General features: G+C 45.2%; 1 long non-coding RNA gene across 1 annotated transcript; it reads right to left on the bottom strand.

Moving 5' to 3' along the window:
• Positions 1–14582: 14582 nt before the first annotated feature.
• On the bottom strand, positions 14583–16336 carry LOC139032145 (uncharacterized). Its single transcript, XR_011484669.1, has 2 exons — positions 16194–16336; positions 14583–14783 (listed from the first exon to the last, which is right to left on the bottom strand). It is a non-coding gene; the product is annotated as an uncharacterized lncRNA (long non-coding RNA).
• Positions 16337–16732: the final 396 nt, after the last annotated feature.

The following is a 16732-nucleotide window of genomic DNA, read 5'->3' as shown; positions in this document are numbered from 1 at the left end:
CCTGGACTGAGGTAGCCACAGCGCCCATAGTGAAAAGTGGCCCCAGTCTGGATGTGGGAAGGCAATGCCTGAGCCAACCAGGTGTACCTTGAAGGGCCATTTGACAATGATGGGGATATTTGTAATTATTCAGGAGAATATTCATAGACTTTTGCCAAACGGTATCCAACTCCCACGTTCCTCCTATTAATACTTCAAGCCCCCTCTGCTGGAACTCACTTGGAGTCTTACAGGAGGGGTTACTCCTGACAGCCTTACTCACACTTAGAAACGAAGCTTAGAGGGCTGGATCCGTCCACCCTCTGTCCCTTAGGGGTGGGTCCATGACATAAGCTCCGCCAGTGGACTCTCCAAACACAAAGAGAGTGGGAAAGGGACTGGAAACCACAGGTTCGTCACAGAGGCAGCACATGGCCCATCTGGGGCACAGACTCCGCTGTTGCTTCTGTTGCCCAGCCTTCCTCAGACAAGGCCGTTAGTGCATTGCACAACTCCAGGGCAGGAGGCACCATTTCTTGCTACTCTATCTTAGTAAACGGTAGTCAGCAAACTTTACCTATAAATATTTTAGGTTTTGTGAGCCGTATCATCTCTATGACGGCTACTCAACCCTGCTGTCACAGAGCAAAGGGGCCATAGACAACACGCAAAGGGTTAAGCATTCTGGGGGCAGTTGTTCTCTCCAGCCCTAGGGGAACAAACCAGCAATGTTGTAAGAAAGAGGTCGTTCCAACAGAACTTTATTGGTAAGAACAAGTGTGTTAGTCTCTCAGTTGCGTCCAACTCTTTGTGACCACATGGACTGTGACCCGCCAGGCTCCTCTGTCCTGGGGCTCCTCCAGGCAAGAATACTGGCGCGGGTTGCCATGCTCTCCTCCAGGGGATCTTCCCAACCCAGGGATTGAACCCAGGTCTCCCATACTACAGGCGGATTCTTTACCATCTGAGCCACCAGGGAAGCCCAGGAATACTGGAATGAGCAGCCTATCCCTTCTCCAGGGGAGTCTTCCTGATTCAGGAAGCTACCTGGGGTCTCCTGTGTTGCAGGTGGATGCTTTACCAGCTGAGCTACCTGGGAAGGCTGTAAGAACATAAAGAAAGCTAGAATTCTGGCTGCTGGGTCATAGTTTGCTGACTCCTGGTCAAACTGAGTGTCTTCTGCTCCAGGAATTGTACAAAGATGACTATGAGGTCTTCAGAGGTCCTTTTGTTCCTGGCTTTCCAAGCTGATCCCATAGCTTCCTTCTGATTCTATGAATCCCCATATTCTTGGTCTTAGTCAACTCAGGCTGCCGTAACAAAATATAATCATCTGGGTGGCTTAAACAACTGAGACTTATTTCCTCATAGTTCTGGAGGCCACAAAGTCCAGTATCAAGGTGCTTTCAAGATGGAGTTCATTCTTTTTTTCCTTTTTTTTAAGGAAGTGATCTTTTCTTTACTTCTGGCTGTGCTGGACCTTTGTTGCTGCGCACGAGCTGTCTCCAGTTGGAGTGGGTGGAGGCTACTCTTTGTTGCAGGTCATAGGCTTCTCATTGCCATGGCTTCTGTTGTTGCGGGGCATGGCTCTAGGGCACACAGCCTTCAGTAGTTGTGATTCCAGGGCTCTAGAGCACAGGTGCATGGGCTTAGAGGCTCCACGGCACATAGGATCTTCCTGGCTTGGGGACTGAACCTGTGTCTCCCGCATTGGCAGGCAGATTCTTTACCATGGAGCCACCAGGGCAGCCCAAGATGAGGTTCCTTCTGAAGCCTCTTCTCTTGGCTTGCAGGTAGGCTCCATCCTGCTGTGGGCTCCCAGGACCCCCTCTTAGTGTGTGCTGAGGGCGAGGGGAGAGAGAGAGCTAACTCTCTGGTGTCTCCCTTTATAAGGGCACTGATAAGGGCACTAATCCCATGGTGAGGGCCCCATCCTCAAGGCTCATCCTGTCCTAATTATCCCCCAAAGGCCCCAGCTCCAAAATACTACCACCTTGGGGGACAGGACTTCAACATGTGAACTTAGGAGAGACATAAACATTCAGTCCATAGCACCCTTGCCGTGAGTTTTGGTTTTGCTTAAGGTAGAGTCATTTTCTGTAGCTTGCACCCAAGAACTTTGATTGATGCAACACTTACCCAATTTCATTTAATTCTATGTGGCTCTTAGGAAAGAAAAGAAAGGATTGGGACTTCCCTGGTGGTCCAGTGGCTAAGACGCCACACTCCCAATTCAGGGGGTCTGGGTTCGATCCCTGGTCAGGGAGCTAGATCACCCATGCTGCAGCTAAGATTGAAGATCCCGTGTGATGCAGTTAAAACTCGGTGCAACCAAATAAATAAATATTTAGGGAAAAAAAAAGGGGAGAGTGAGGACAACTCAAAGTCCCTCATTCTCACTTCTGGAGAAACAGCCCAAAGCAGATTACCATGAACAGAAGTCATTAGTGTCTTCTTGATTTATGACGCATCCATGTGTTTAAGAGTTTCCTCACTGCATAGTTTTAACTTCCTACCTCTCTCCTAGAAGGTTCAATCAGGCCTGCAGTGAACAATAACTGCCCCCAGGAGCTAGTTCATTCATAGTCCAAGTCGTCCTCCCTCCTCCTTGCCTCATCAACTGCCTGGCTGTTAGAGCCGTATGTTTCCTGTTTACAAAGAGATATGAAATATATTAATTGAAGAGTCTGCCCCTAATGTTTCATTGCTTCCTTCTGCCTCACAAGATGAATTTCACTTGGCCCTGGAGTTGTATTTGTCTTTGGAAGTAATGGATTTGATGATGTTTAGAAATTCATGACAATAGACCAAATCTGTAAGGCGCTCATTCACGTTACTTGTTTGTGTTTTATTTATTTAAATAATCCGTCATGTTCCAAAGAGGATTGACTAAATGCATGCTGTGCAAAGGACTTTTTTTTTTTTGAGTAAGCAATGGGAACTTCCCTGGCAGTCCAGTGAAGACTTTACTTTCCAATGCAGAGGGGTGCGGGTTTGATCCCTGGTTGAGAAGCTTAAGATCCCACTTGCCTCGCAGGCAAAAAACCAAAACACAAAACAGAAGCAATATTGTAACAAACTCAATAAAGACTTTAAACATGGTCTACATTAAAAAGTCTTAAGAATTAAAAGGAGCGAGGAGGGGGACTTCCTTGGTGGTCCAGTAGTTAAGACTTCACCTTCCAACGCAAACGGTGCAGGTCTGATTGGTATAGGGGAACTAAGATCCCACATGCTGTGTAGTGTGGCCAAAAAGAAAATACAAGCAACAAAACACAATGCCATTTACGTTGGGATTTCCCTGTGGCTCAGATGGTAAAGACTCTGCCTGCAATTCGGGAGACCAGGGTTTGATCCCTGAGTGGGGAACAGCCTCTGGAGAAGAAAGTGGCAGCCCACCCCAGTGCCCTTGCCTGGAGAATTCTACGGACAGGGGAGCCTGGAGGGGTCACAAAGATTCGGACGTGACTACGCAGCTAACACATACTCATTTACATTAGACTCCCCAAAATGAAATACTTAGGTATAAAATCTAACAAAATATGCAGAAGATTCGTATGAGGCAAACTACAAAACTCTGATGAAAGAAATCAAATAACAACAAAATAAATAAAGAAATATTCTTTGTCCATGGACAGGAACACTTTTGTTAAGATCAGTTCTTCCCAACTCAATCCATAGATTCACTTCAGTCCCAATAAAAATCCCAGCAAGTTATTTTGTGGATATTGACAAACCGAGTTTATATGGAGAAGCAAAAGATCTAAACAGCCACCGCGATATCAAAGAACCAAGTCAAAGATTGACGCTACCCAACTTCAAGATTTACTATAAAGATACAGTAATTAAGACATATGGTATTAAAAGAGTAGATTGATCAATGGAACAGAATAAAGAGCCCCAAGGTAGACCCACACAAATATGGTCAAAGGGTCTTTTACAAAAAACCAAAGGCAACTCAATAACGAAAGGATAGTCTTTTCAACGAATGATGCTGAAACAGCTGGGCATCCACATGCAATAAAAAGGAATCTAGCTACTGACCTTACACCTTTCACAAAGTGGATCATAAAGCTAAAAGGAAAACAAACCATAAAATTTCTATGTACTTCCTAGGTGGTTCAGTGGCTCAGACTCTGTGCTCTCAAGGTAGGAGGCCTGGATTCGATCCCTGATTGGGGAACTAGATCCCACATGCTGCAACTAAATAAAAGATTCTACATGCTGCACCTAAGAGCCAGCACAACCAAGTAAATAAAAAATAAATAAATAAAAAGTAAACAAAACCAAATCAATAAATAAAAGTAAGTATTCAAAAAGAACCATACAATTCTAGAAAGGAAAATACAGGAGAAAATCTAGCTGATATTAGGTTTGCCAATGAGTTTTTCATTATTATTTAAATTGAAGTATAGTTGGTATATAATATTATATGTTACAGGTGTACAGCATAGTAATTCACAATTTTTAAAGGCTCTGCTCCAGTTATAGTTATTATAAAATATCAGCCATATTTCCCATGTTGTACAATATATCCTTATAGCTAATTTTTTACATAATAGTTTGTACCTGTTAATTCCCCCCTGCATAGGACAATGAGTTTTTAGATACAATACTGAAAGCATAAACTGTGAAAGAAAAAACTGATAAGTTGATCTTAATTAAACCTAAAAATTTATCTGTGAAAGATACAGTTAAGAGAATGAAAAGGGAAGCCACAGGCTGGGACAAAATTTTTCCAAAACACAAATCTGATGAAGGACTTGTATCCAAAACATACAAAGAAATTTTAAAATTCTACAACCAGAAATCAAGCAATCCAGTTGAAAAGTAGGCAAAAGTCTGAATAGACATCTCACCAAAGAAGATATATATGTGGTAAACAAGCATATGAAAAGTTGTTCAGTATCATAGGTCACTAAGGAAATGCAACTAAAACCACAATGTGATACAACCAAGAAGTTCATCTATTAAAATGGCTAAAATCCAAGACACTGATAACATCAAATGCTGGCAAGGATATGCAGCAAGAGGAAGTCCCATTCACTGCTCGCAGGAATTCAAAATGGTACAGCCACTTTGGAATACAATTTGGTGCTTTTTTAAACAAAGTTAAACAAAGTCTTACAGTAAGATTCAGTAATTTAATCCCCACAATTGTATTTGTATTCACTCAAAGGAATTGAAAAATTATGTCCATGTAAAACCCAGCACATGAGTATTTATAGCAGCTTTATTTATAATTGCCAAAAATTAGAAGCAACCAAGATGTTCTTCAGCAGATTGGGTGGATAAACATACGGTGATATATGCAGACAATGGAATATTATTCAGTGCTAAAAGGAAATGAGTTTATCCAGACATGAAAAGACATGGAGGAAACTTAAATGCATATTGCTAAATGAAAGAAGCCATTCAGAAAAGTACTGCATGATTCCAACTCTATGACCTTCTGGAAAAGTTAAAACTATAGAGATGGTGGGCTTCCCAGGTGGTGCCAGTGACAAAGAACCCACTTGCCAATGAAGGAGACCTAAAAGTTATGACCAACCTAGACAGCATATTTAAAAGCAGAGACATTACTTTGCCAACAAAGTTCTGTCTAGTCAAGGCTATGGTTTTTCCAGTGGTGATATATGGATGTGAGAGTTGGACTGTGAAGAAAGCTGAGCACCAAAGAATTGATGGTTTTGAACTGGTGTTGAAGAAGACTCTTGAGAGTCCCTTGGACTTCAAGGAGATCCAACCAGTCCATCCTAAGTTCCCTGACCAAGGATGGAACTCCATGCCCCCTATAGAGGAGTCTTAATACTGGACCACCAAGGAAGCCCCACAAAGAAGTAACACAAAAAGTGAACCCTACTGTAAACTATGGACTTTAGTTAATAGTAATGTATTGATAGTCAAGGTTATGGTTTTCCAGTAGTCATGTATGGATGTGAGAGTTGGACTGTGAAGAAAGCTGAGCACTGAAGAATTGATGCTTTTGAACTGTGATGCTGGAGAAGACTCTTGAGAGTCCCTTGGACTGCAAGGAGATCCAACCAGTCCATCCTGAAGGAGTTAAGTGCTGGATGTTCATTGGAAGGACTGATGCTGAAGCTGAAACTCCAGTACTTTGGCCACCTCATGCAAAGAGTTGACTCATTGGAATAGACCCTGATGCTGGGAGGGATTGGGGGCAGGGGGAGAAGGGGACGACAGAGGATGAAATGGCTGGATGGCATCACCGACTCGATGGACATGAGTTTGGGTAAACTCTGGGAGTTTGTGATGGACAGGGAGGCCTGGAGTGCTGCGATTCATGGGGTCGCAAAGAGTCAGACATGACTGAGAGACTGAACTGGATGTATCAATATGGAGTCATCAATTACAATTAACATACCACACCAAAGCAAGATATTAAAGATAGAGGAATTCATGGTGTGTAGTGGAGGGAGATGTGAAGTGTGAAGTGTTAATCTCTCAATCGTGTCCGACTCTTTGCGACCCCATACACTGTAGCCCGCCAGGCTCTGTCCATGGAATTCTCCAGGCAAGAATACTGGAGTGGGTTGCCATTTTCTTATCCAGAGGATCTTCTTGACCCAGGGATCAAACCCAGGTCTCCTGAATTGTAGGCAAATTCTTTACTGTCTAAGCCACAAACAGAGGAGATGGGATATGGGAAGACTCCCCACAGCTCCCGCCCTATTTATCTGTCAACCTAAAACTGCTCTAAATAATCCCCGGTAGCTCAGACAGTGAAGAATCCACCTGAAATGTGGGACATCTCAGTTCTATCCCTGATTTGGGAAGATCCCCTGGAGAAGGGCATGGCAACCCACTCCAGTATCCTTGCCTGGAGAATCCGTTGGACAGAGGAGCCTGGCGGGCTACAGTCCATGGGGTCGCAAAGAGTCGGACACGACTGAGCGACTTCACTTCCCTTCCCTTAGCTGACCGCTCCTCACTTCCTAGTCTTATCCCCCGGAGGACTACTCTCAATATTTTAGTAGCTTCTTTGGGCATTGATGTCTCTATTTCTACATATGATTTTTTAAATTTATTATTTATTTATTTGACTTCTCCAGGTCTTTTCTGTGGCATGTGAACACTTAGTTGTGGCAGGTGGGATCTTAGTTCCTGGACTGAGGACTGGACCCAGGCCCCCTGCATTGGGAATGTGGAGTTTTAGTCACTAGATCACCAGGGACGTCCCTCTGTATACAATTTTACTTCTAATTTTTTGTGTATAGATTTTAGGCATTATCTATTGACTTCCCATTATGGAAGATGATTTTTTTTTTAGCATTCTTACACCACCAAGTACCCTAATTCTCTTCTTTCCACCTTTACCAGGTAATAAATATGAAATTTAGGGACTAAATACACACTCAGTTTTGATGATGTTATTCAGAATAACAAATATAGAACACTGACGAGCCAGATAGTATACGATCGTTTTGTTTCCTTTCTGAACACTTTTTATTTTTAGTCTCTATTTCTACTTGTCTTATTTTTTATTTCATTTGCTTAGTTTTTGTATTGTTTCCTTTCATTTTAGTCTATGTATGACCAATTCTTTCCATACTTTGATAGCGGATATTTGTCATTCTTCCTGGCTGCCCAGATCTTAAACCCTTCTGTATTTGGGAAATCGCCCCTAATGAGACTTGCGGGAAACAGAACTTCCAACATAGAAGTGGAAGATTCTAGAAGCTCACTTTCCCAGACTCTCGCAGCTTAGGTCATGGGCACTTGGCTTAGGCTCCACCCATCCGATGCACACATTTCTGACTAAATAGATAACTAATGACTGAAGAAGCAGAAAATGCAAGGAACACTTTTTGGTTAGAAGAAGCTGTCCCAGGGCAGCAGTGAGAGGCGATAGCACTGAACCATATGCCCAGGGACCCAGCAGGACCAGATCTGCAAGATGCAGTGCCTGGGACTTGGGGAGAGCTTTGGCATCACCCTCATCGCACCAGTTTACAGACTGCTTTGAGAAGCTTTTCTAGTAGGGTACATATTAACAGTGTTCTCTAACCCTCTTGGGATTTTATGGACAATTTGACATTCTTTGAATAAAGTCTCTTTCTCCATGAGCCAACTAGAGTTGGTTCCTCTTAGACTGCAGATAGGAAGGGCTATCATTATAGTTTTCCACAAGGTCACATGCAAGGCTGACTCCCTGGACTTTTACCTTCTTGAAATTCTTTCTCGTGGGTGTGCCATACCACGAGGCATGAGGGATCCTAGTTCCCCAACCAGGGACCGAACCTGCACACCTTGCCGTGGAAGCGTGGATTCTTAGCCACTGGACCACCAGGGAAGTCCCACCATCTTGAAATTCTTAATAATTTTCAAGCAAGAGGCCTTGCCTCTTCAGTTTCACTTTGCAGCAGGCTCTGCAAATGACACAGGCAATCCTGGGTGCATGGAGTGGATGATGTGTGAATTTTCCTATTTTTCAGGCGACTTATGCCTTCCCGTACCCGTCTGGACTGAGCTGTCTGCACGGCAGCCGTGCTGAATCTTCCATTTACCATCAGTGTGGGTGTATCCCTCGCCTCTGGCCTGGGTCGGAGCCACTGTCTCCTGGATACTTGTCTTTGCCTTGTGTTTTTCTCTCTCATACGGGTGGAGTTCATCATCAATCATTTTCTGAGAAAAAGGGCTTTAGAGGTAAAAGTTTTGAGAGCTTGCGTGTCTGCAACTATGGACTCTATCTGATTGACAGATTGGCTAGATATAGAATTCTTTGTTAACAGCATTTTTCACTTAGTATTTTGAAGATTTTGTCCCTTTGCTTTCTAGCGCCTATGTAATTTATTATTTAGAAGTTCAAGGCCCTTCTAGTTTCCAAGTCCATAAATGTGGCATGTTTTTGGTTTTTCTTTCCTCAGTCTCTCTCCGCCTCCAGGCCAATGCCCAGAAGTCTCCTGGGGATGCTCTTCCAAGGTCAAAACATATTTAAACATATTTCCTCATATCCCATAGGGCTCAAACTAAGAAGAATAGTTACAGAATTCTCCATTTCTTTTTTTTTGAATTCTTCATTTCTTTCATTCGACAAATGATTTCTTGAACCCTCACTGAGTGCCGGACAGCCTGCTGAGTGCTGGGTTTGCAGTGGTCAGTGAGGCAACTAGAACTTTGCCCTCGGTGGAGCTTGTGAGACACTAGACAGAGAAGGGCATGGAGCCGGATCAGACAATCGCATAGTTTGGTACTTACAATGAAGGAACGAGGGGGTGGCAATGTGATGAATGAGGGTGATTAAGCAAAGTCTCTCTGAGTTCTGAAAGATGGGAAGGGGCCAGCGTGTAAAGAGCTGGGGTGGAATGTTCCAGGCAGAGGTTTCTACAGATGATGAACTTCCTGTGCTAGCCTGTCAGACTCACTTGACCGGGATTCCTGTTCCTTCTTTCGTTCTTTTTGACCGCGATGCAGCGTGCAGGATATTACTTCCCTGACCAGGGGTTGAACCCATGCCCCCTGCAATGGAAGTGCAGAGTCTGAACTACTGGACCACCAGGGAAGTCCCACCATCCTGGTTACTTCTTGAATCTCGTCTCTGACTCTCCTCCAGCCCCTCTGGCATCTTTGCTGTTCTTTGAACATAGTGGGCACGTCCCAGCTTCAGGGCCTTTGAGCTCATCACAGCCTCAACCCCACATTCCTGCCTGGATTGTTACCTCAACCCGCTTCAAGTCTCAAATGTCACCTTCTCATTGAGACCATCCTTGGCTACCACGTTGAAAATTGCAAACCTACTCCTCAGCCTCTCTGACTCCCTCTCAGCTTTATTTCTTTTCCCTTAATGCTGATTCTCATCCAGTTCAGTTCAGATCAGTTAGTGGCTCAGTTGTGTCTGACTCTTTGCGACCCCATGGACTGCAGCACGCCAGGCCTCCCTGTCCATCACCATCTCCCAGAGTTTATTCAAACTCATGCCCACTGAATCAGTGATGCCATCCAACCATCTCATCCTCTGTCGTCCCCTTCTCCTCTCACCTTCAATCTTTCCCAGCATCATCTTTTCCAATGAGTCAGCTCTTCGCATCAGGTGGCCAAAGTATTGGAGCTTCAGCTTCAGCATCAGTCCTTCCAATGAATATTAAGGACTGATTTCCTTTAGGATGGACTGGTTGGATCTCCTTGCTGTCCAAGGGACACTCAAGAGCCTTCTCCGACACCACAGTTCAAAAGCATCAATTCTTCAGTGCTCAGCTTTCTTTTTAGCCAATTCTCACATCCAAACACGACTACTAGAAAAACCATAGCTTTGACTAGACAGACCTTTGTTGGCAAAGTAATGTCTCTGCTTTTTCATATGCTGTCTAGGTTGGTCATAGCTTTTCTTCCAAGGAGCAAGCCTCTTTTAATTTCATGGCTGCAGTTACCATCTGCAGTGATTTTGGAGCCCAAAAGAATAAAGTCTCTCACTGTTTCCATTGTTTCCCCATCTATTTGCCATGAAGTTATGGGACCGGATGCCATGATCTTAGTTTTCTGAATGTTGAGTTTTAAGCCAAGTTTTTCACTCTCCTCTTTCACTTTCATCAAGAGGCTCTTTAGTTCTTCTTCACTTTCTGTCATAAGGGTGGTGTCATCTGCATATCTGAAGTTATTGATGTTTCTCCTGGCAATCTTGATTCCAGCTTGTGCTTCTTCCAGCCCAGCATGTCACATGATGTACTCTGCATATAAGTTAAATAAGCAGGGTGACAATATACAGCCTTGACATACTCCTTTCCTAATTTGGAACCAGTCTGTTGTCCCATGTCTGGTTCTAACTGTTGCTTCTTGACCTGCATACAGGTTTCTCAGGAAGCAGATCAGGTTGTCTGGTATTCCCATCTCTTGAAGAATTTTCCACATTTTGTTGTGATTCACACAGTCAAAGGCTTTGGTATAGTCGATAAAGCAGAAGTAGATATTTTTTCTGGAATTCTCTTGCTTTTTCTATTATCCAAAGGATGTTGGCAATTTGATCTCTGGTTCCTCTGCCTTTTCTAAATCCAGCTGGAACATCTGGAAGTCCTCGTTCACATACTGTTGAAGCCTGGCTTGGAGAATTTTGAGCATTACTTTGCTAGTGTGTAAGATGAATGCAATTGTGCTGTAGTTTGAACTTTATTTGGCATTGCTTTTCTTTGGGACTGAAATAAAAACTGACCTTTTCCAGTCCTGTGGCCACTGCTGACTTTTTCAAATTTGCTGACATACCAAGTATAGCACTTTAAAGCATCACCTTTTAGGATTTGAAAGAGCTCAGCTGGAATTCCATCACCTCCACTAGCTTTGTTCATAGTGATACTTCCTAAGACCCACTTGACTTCACATTCCAGGATGTCTGGCTCTAGGTGAGTGATCACACCATCGTGATTATCTGGGTCATGAAGATCTTTTTTGTATAGTTCTTCTGTGTATTCTTGCCACCTTTTCTTAATATCTTCAGCTTTCGTTAGGTCCATACCATTTCTGTCCTTTATTGAGCCCATCTTTACATGAAATGTTCCCTTGCTACCTCTAGTTTTCTTGAAGAGATCTCTAGTCTTTCCCATTCTATTGTTTTCCTCTATTTCTTTGCACTGATCACCGAGGAAGTCTTTCTTATCTCTCCTTGCTATCCATTGCAACTCTGCATTCAAATGGGAATATCTTTCCCTTTTCTCCTTTGCCTTTCACTTCTCTCCTTTTCACAGCTATTTGTAAGGCCTCTCAGACAATCATTTTGTCTTTTTGCATTTCTTTTTCTTGGGGATGGTCTTGATCCCTGCCTCCTGGACACTGCCATGAACCTCTGTCCATAGTTCTTCAGGCTCTCTGTCTAATCCCTTGAATCTATTTGTCACTTCCACTGTATAATCTCATCCAACATCATGTACTTATTTACAGCCTGTCTGTCCTCACTAAAATGTAAACTTCCCAAGGGCAATGATTTGCGTGCATTTTGTTCCCTGCCAAGGACAGTGCCAAAGACAATGTCTGGCACATAGAAGGTGATTGATAAATATGTTCTGAGTGGGTGAATGGCTTTGAGAGTGAAAAAGCTTGGTATATTTGGGCAACAGAAGGCCAGTACATGGGATAAGGTGAGCAGATGGGGCGGGACAGGAGAGGAGATTGGAGAAGTGAGCAGAAGGCAGACACAGGGGCCTGATGGGGCACAGAAAGGAGGGCAGGTTTTATCCAAAGAGTAACAGAGGGCCTTTCAAGGGTTTTAAATAGGGAAGTGGAATCACCCAATCAGCAAATCTTAAGCGATCCTGGCAGCTGCCATGAGGGGCCCGGATGCAGAATGCATGTGTGAGTGCGCAGTCTCCAAGTTGCGTCCAGCTGTGTGCAACCCTGTGGGCTAGAGACCGCCAGGCTCCTCTGTCCCTGCGATTCTCCAGGCAAGAGTCCTGGAGGGGGTTGCCATGCCCTCCTCCAGGGGATCTTCCCAACCCAAGGATGGAACCCATATCTCCTGCGTTTCCTGCACTGCGGATGGATTCTTAACTGCTGAGCAACCTGCGAAGCCTGGATTTAGAACAGGGAGTAGAAGTGTGGAGATGAGCTAAAGTGGCTTCAGCAGTAGTCCAAGCATGAGGCAATGTGGATGGGCAAAGTAAACAGATTCCAGATCTGATAAGAAATCTGCGCTCAATCCTTGTCTCAGGATCCTTGAAAAAATTCTACTTCTTTTTGTGAGATTTGTTTTCAAATTTCAAAGTTAGTTTTGTGGTTAATGACTCAGCTAGACACTAAGAGAGATAGAAAGAGGATAAATTAAATCCTGCCAACCCTGAGAAGTTATGACCAAGAACTCAGAGGAATCCTTGCCTTAACCTTCAAAGTCCTTAGCCTGGGACTTCTTCTGCTCTGCTTGGCTCAAGGCTGGTCATTCTTCTTGGGATCCCCTGAATCTGCCTGCCCTGTCCATCCCCAGGGAATGAACCCTTCCCTGTTCTCGCCTGCTCCCCGTTCACTGTGTGTAGATCAACCTATGCTTACTGCTCTTTTTTTTTTTTTTAACTATCTAAATATTTGGCTGCTCCAGGTCTTCGTTGCAGAACGTGGTATCTTCAATTTTTCTTGAGATGTGCGAGATCTTTTTAGTTGCAACGTGTGGGAAACAGTGAGAGACTTTATTTTGGGGGCTCCAAAATCACTACAAATGGTGACTGCAGCCATGAAATTAAAAGATGCTTGCTCCTTGGAAGAAAAGCTATGACCAGTCTAGACAACATGTTAAAAAGCAGAGACGTTACTTTGCCAACAAAGGTCCATCTAATCAAAGTTATGGCTTTTCCAGTGGTCATGTATGGATGTGAGAGTTGGACTATACAGAAAGCTGAGCGCTGAAGAATTGATGCTTTTGAACTGTGGTGTTGGAGAAGATGCTTGAGAGTCCCTTGGACTGCAAGGAGATCCAACCAGTCCATCCTAAAGGAGATCAGTCCTGGGTGTTCATTGGAAGGACTGATGCTGAAGCTGAACCGCCAATACTTTGGCCACCTGCTGTGAAGAGCTGACTCATTGGAAAAGACCCTGATGCTGGGAAAGATTGAAGGTGGGAGGAGAAGGGGATGACAGAGGATGAGATGGTTGGATTGCATCACTGACTCAATGGATATGAGTTTGAGCAAGCTCTGGGAGATGGTGATGGACAGGGAAGCCTGGCATGCTGCAGTCCCTGGGGTTGCAAAGAGTCAGACATGACTGAACGACTGAACTGAACTGCGGGATCTAGTTCCCTGAACAGGGATTGAATCCAAGCCCCTTGCATTGGGAGTGTGGAATCTAGCCATGGGACCCCCAGGGACGTCTTCTCCGCTTACTGCTCTGAACTGAGATTCTTCACTGCTCTGCCTGTCTTCCCACCTAGACCATGAATTCCTTGAGGACGAGGACCTGTCTGCTCAGCGTTGTGTCCTGGCTTGTCTGCGGGGTCCCACTGGCCCACAGCAGGAGCTCAGTAAGACCGATGGACTTGACCTCCATCGCCACACTGGCTGCTGCTTCAGGACAGCGTTATCGCTAACATCCTCATCAGGAGACAAGAGGAGCTGGCTTGTCTTTGTCAGCCCCAAACCTTCAATCTGGTCAGGCCCGGACACTCTTTCCAGGCTCTTTTCCGCACTGGGCAGACACTTCCCAGAGGCAAAGCCTCCGAGAATTCTCTCCAGTGAGCACCAAGACGTGGCTAGCCAGGGAAAGGATTCTGAAGCTCCCTCCAAATAAGGTGAAAGGATTAGCTGCTGTTGAAACAGCATGGGAATTGTCAGTAAGGAGATAGTCTCCCTGAGATGAACCCTCCTGAAGCTGATAACACAATGCTTTTGAATATGAGCTACTGACAGGACAGAAGTTTGCTTGCTGCCGAGCCTGACGCCCCCTTGCAGGTCAGGGATCTAGTCATGCCAATCCCACTAAGGGCGGGGGTACAGCAGAGGGCAAGATGCAGCCCCCATGAGACCTCGGAGCAGCTGGGGGGCGGGGTGGTCCTTAACTGGTTAGCAGGCGTGGTCTAATAAGAGTAACATCACAAGGAAAGTATGGGCTCAGGTTTTCCGGACAGAGTTCAAACATTATGTAGAATAAACAGTCAGAAGCCTCCATGAGCCAGGTACGATTGGAAAAGACTTCATTTCAAATTTTTACCCAGAATATTCATACAGGGCTTCCTTGGTGGTGCAGCGGTTGAGACTCTACCTGCCCACACAGGGGACAGAGGTTTGATCCCTGGTCTGGGAAGATCCCACGTTCCAAGGGACAACCAAGCTGGTGTGCCGCGACTGCTGAGGTCCACTTGCCCTGGAGCCCGTGCTCTGCAACAAGAGAAGACAGCGCAGTGAGAAGCTTGCGTCCCACAGCGAAGACTAGCCCCCACTGGGCGCAACTAGAGAAAGCCCTGCTCAGCAATGAGGACCCCGTGCAGCCAACAATGTAAATAAATAACAAAGTTTTTAAAAGAGTATTCACACAAAGTATGTTAGTTATTAGTTGCTTTGCAACAAATTATCCCCAAACATAGCCACTTGAAATAGCACTTGTTATCTCATGATTTCTGTGGGTCAGGAAACTGGGGAGAGGCTCGGTCCTTGCTGAATCTCTGATGGTGTTGGCTGGGGCTGCCTCATCGGAAGGCTCGACTGGGGCCAGAGGCTCTGCTTCCCTGACGGCTCAAGCACATGGCTGCTGGCCAGAGAACTCAGCTCCTCATCACACGCACCTCTCCATAGAGCTGCTTGAGCATGCTTATGACACAGCCACTGTCTTCTCCCAGAGCACGTGATCCAAGAGGAAGGCCATGATTTTTATGATCTAGTCTTAAGATTTGCACCCTGTCACTTCTACTTTATTATATTTGTTAGAAGCAAGGCAATAAGTCCAGTTCACAGTCAAGGGGAAGGGAATTAGGGTCCACGTGTTGAAGGGAGTGTCAGAGTTGCAGACATAGTTTCAACTGTCTCATCCAGTCCAGAAGAAACTGAAGATTGAACGCCTTGAGGCTGCTAAAATTTCTATTGCATTTAGGTCAAAGGGGATTTGGCATGAAGAAGGGTCTTGGATCAAAAGTGATGGTGAGTTTGTTTCATCCGTTCATTTATCTATTCATTCTGCAGCTACCCATTAAGCACCTACTGTGTGCAGCTGGGAATTTGGACTATTCGCTGAAAGGCTCTTGAAGAGACACAATTATAAAGTGACACAATTATAAAGCTGACCTTCATAGAGCACTTACTGTGTGCCCCTGCTGCAAAGAACTTTAAATCTAATTATCTCATCGAATCCTCCCGATTTAACCCTTCAAGTTGAGACTATTATTGTTCCCCATTTCACAAATGAGAAACTTAGACTTGGAGAAGGGAAGCCAGGTACTGTCAAGAGGCAGGAGTCATGATTTGAACCCAAGGACTCTGATCCCAAAGCCTTTACACTTCTACTACTAATAATGGTCGCAAGCATTATCCTTGCTTTAATTGTGTGTTCCTGTTATTCAGTGGAGGCCCAGAGAGGTTGCGAGACTTATCCAAACTAGTCTTGGCAGCTCTGGGCTGCAAAGCCAGCTCCCAAGAGTTCCAAGTCTATGCTCTCTCCTCCACTTGCATCAAACCGAGTTCTTTTTGTCCTGCTTCCTGCAGGAGCAGAGCTAAGATGAGAACGGGCCCCAGGGAGCAAAGGGGGTGGGGGAAATGATTGCCCAGGCCTGGAAGGTTTTATACGCTCAGGTCTACCCTGGTTGGTGGAAGAACTCATCAGCATATCCCCCGAGACTGCTGCGGAGATGCTGCGGCATTCCTGGTGCGCCTGACGAGGTGTTGCTCCGCTGGGGCCCTCGGCCAGCTGGCCCCTCCGGGAGGCCCGTGGGGTCTGGACGCTCCAGACCCTGCGCTGCGGAGAGAGTGACATCAGCCATGGCGCGTTATTCCAGAGCCCTCACTCAGCTTCAGGCACGTAGATGAGATGCTGTGCGTGGACATTCAGAGCATCAGGGCACCCTCGTGGCCCAGACGAGTCCACACTCGTTATGAATTCCATTTTACAGAGGAGGAGCTGCGGCCCGGACGGGGTGACTTGTCTGAACCTACACAGACATCCAAGTTTAAAGTGGGTTCTCTGGGGTTGGAGAGGGGCTGAGCCATAAATAGTTTAAGTCCAGGGTCTTGGAGTAAGGGCATCTGGAGTGAGAGGGCCTGATTCGTGGGCCCCAGGCACTCCTGTCTTTGTGCCTTTTCTTCCATAAAAAAATATTAAATATATTTTATGACTCTGT

The sequence above is a fragment of the Odocoileus virginianus genome, chromosome 30 (assembly GCF_023699985.2).
Source record: "Odocoileus virginianus isolate 20LAN1187 ecotype Illinois chromosome 30, Ovbor_1.2, whole genome shotgun sequence".
NCBI classification, from domain to species: domain Eukaryota; kingdom Metazoa; phylum Chordata; class Mammalia; order Artiodactyla; family Cervidae; genus Odocoileus; species Odocoileus virginianus.
This window is presented reverse-complemented; position numbering and strand designations above follow the sequence as displayed.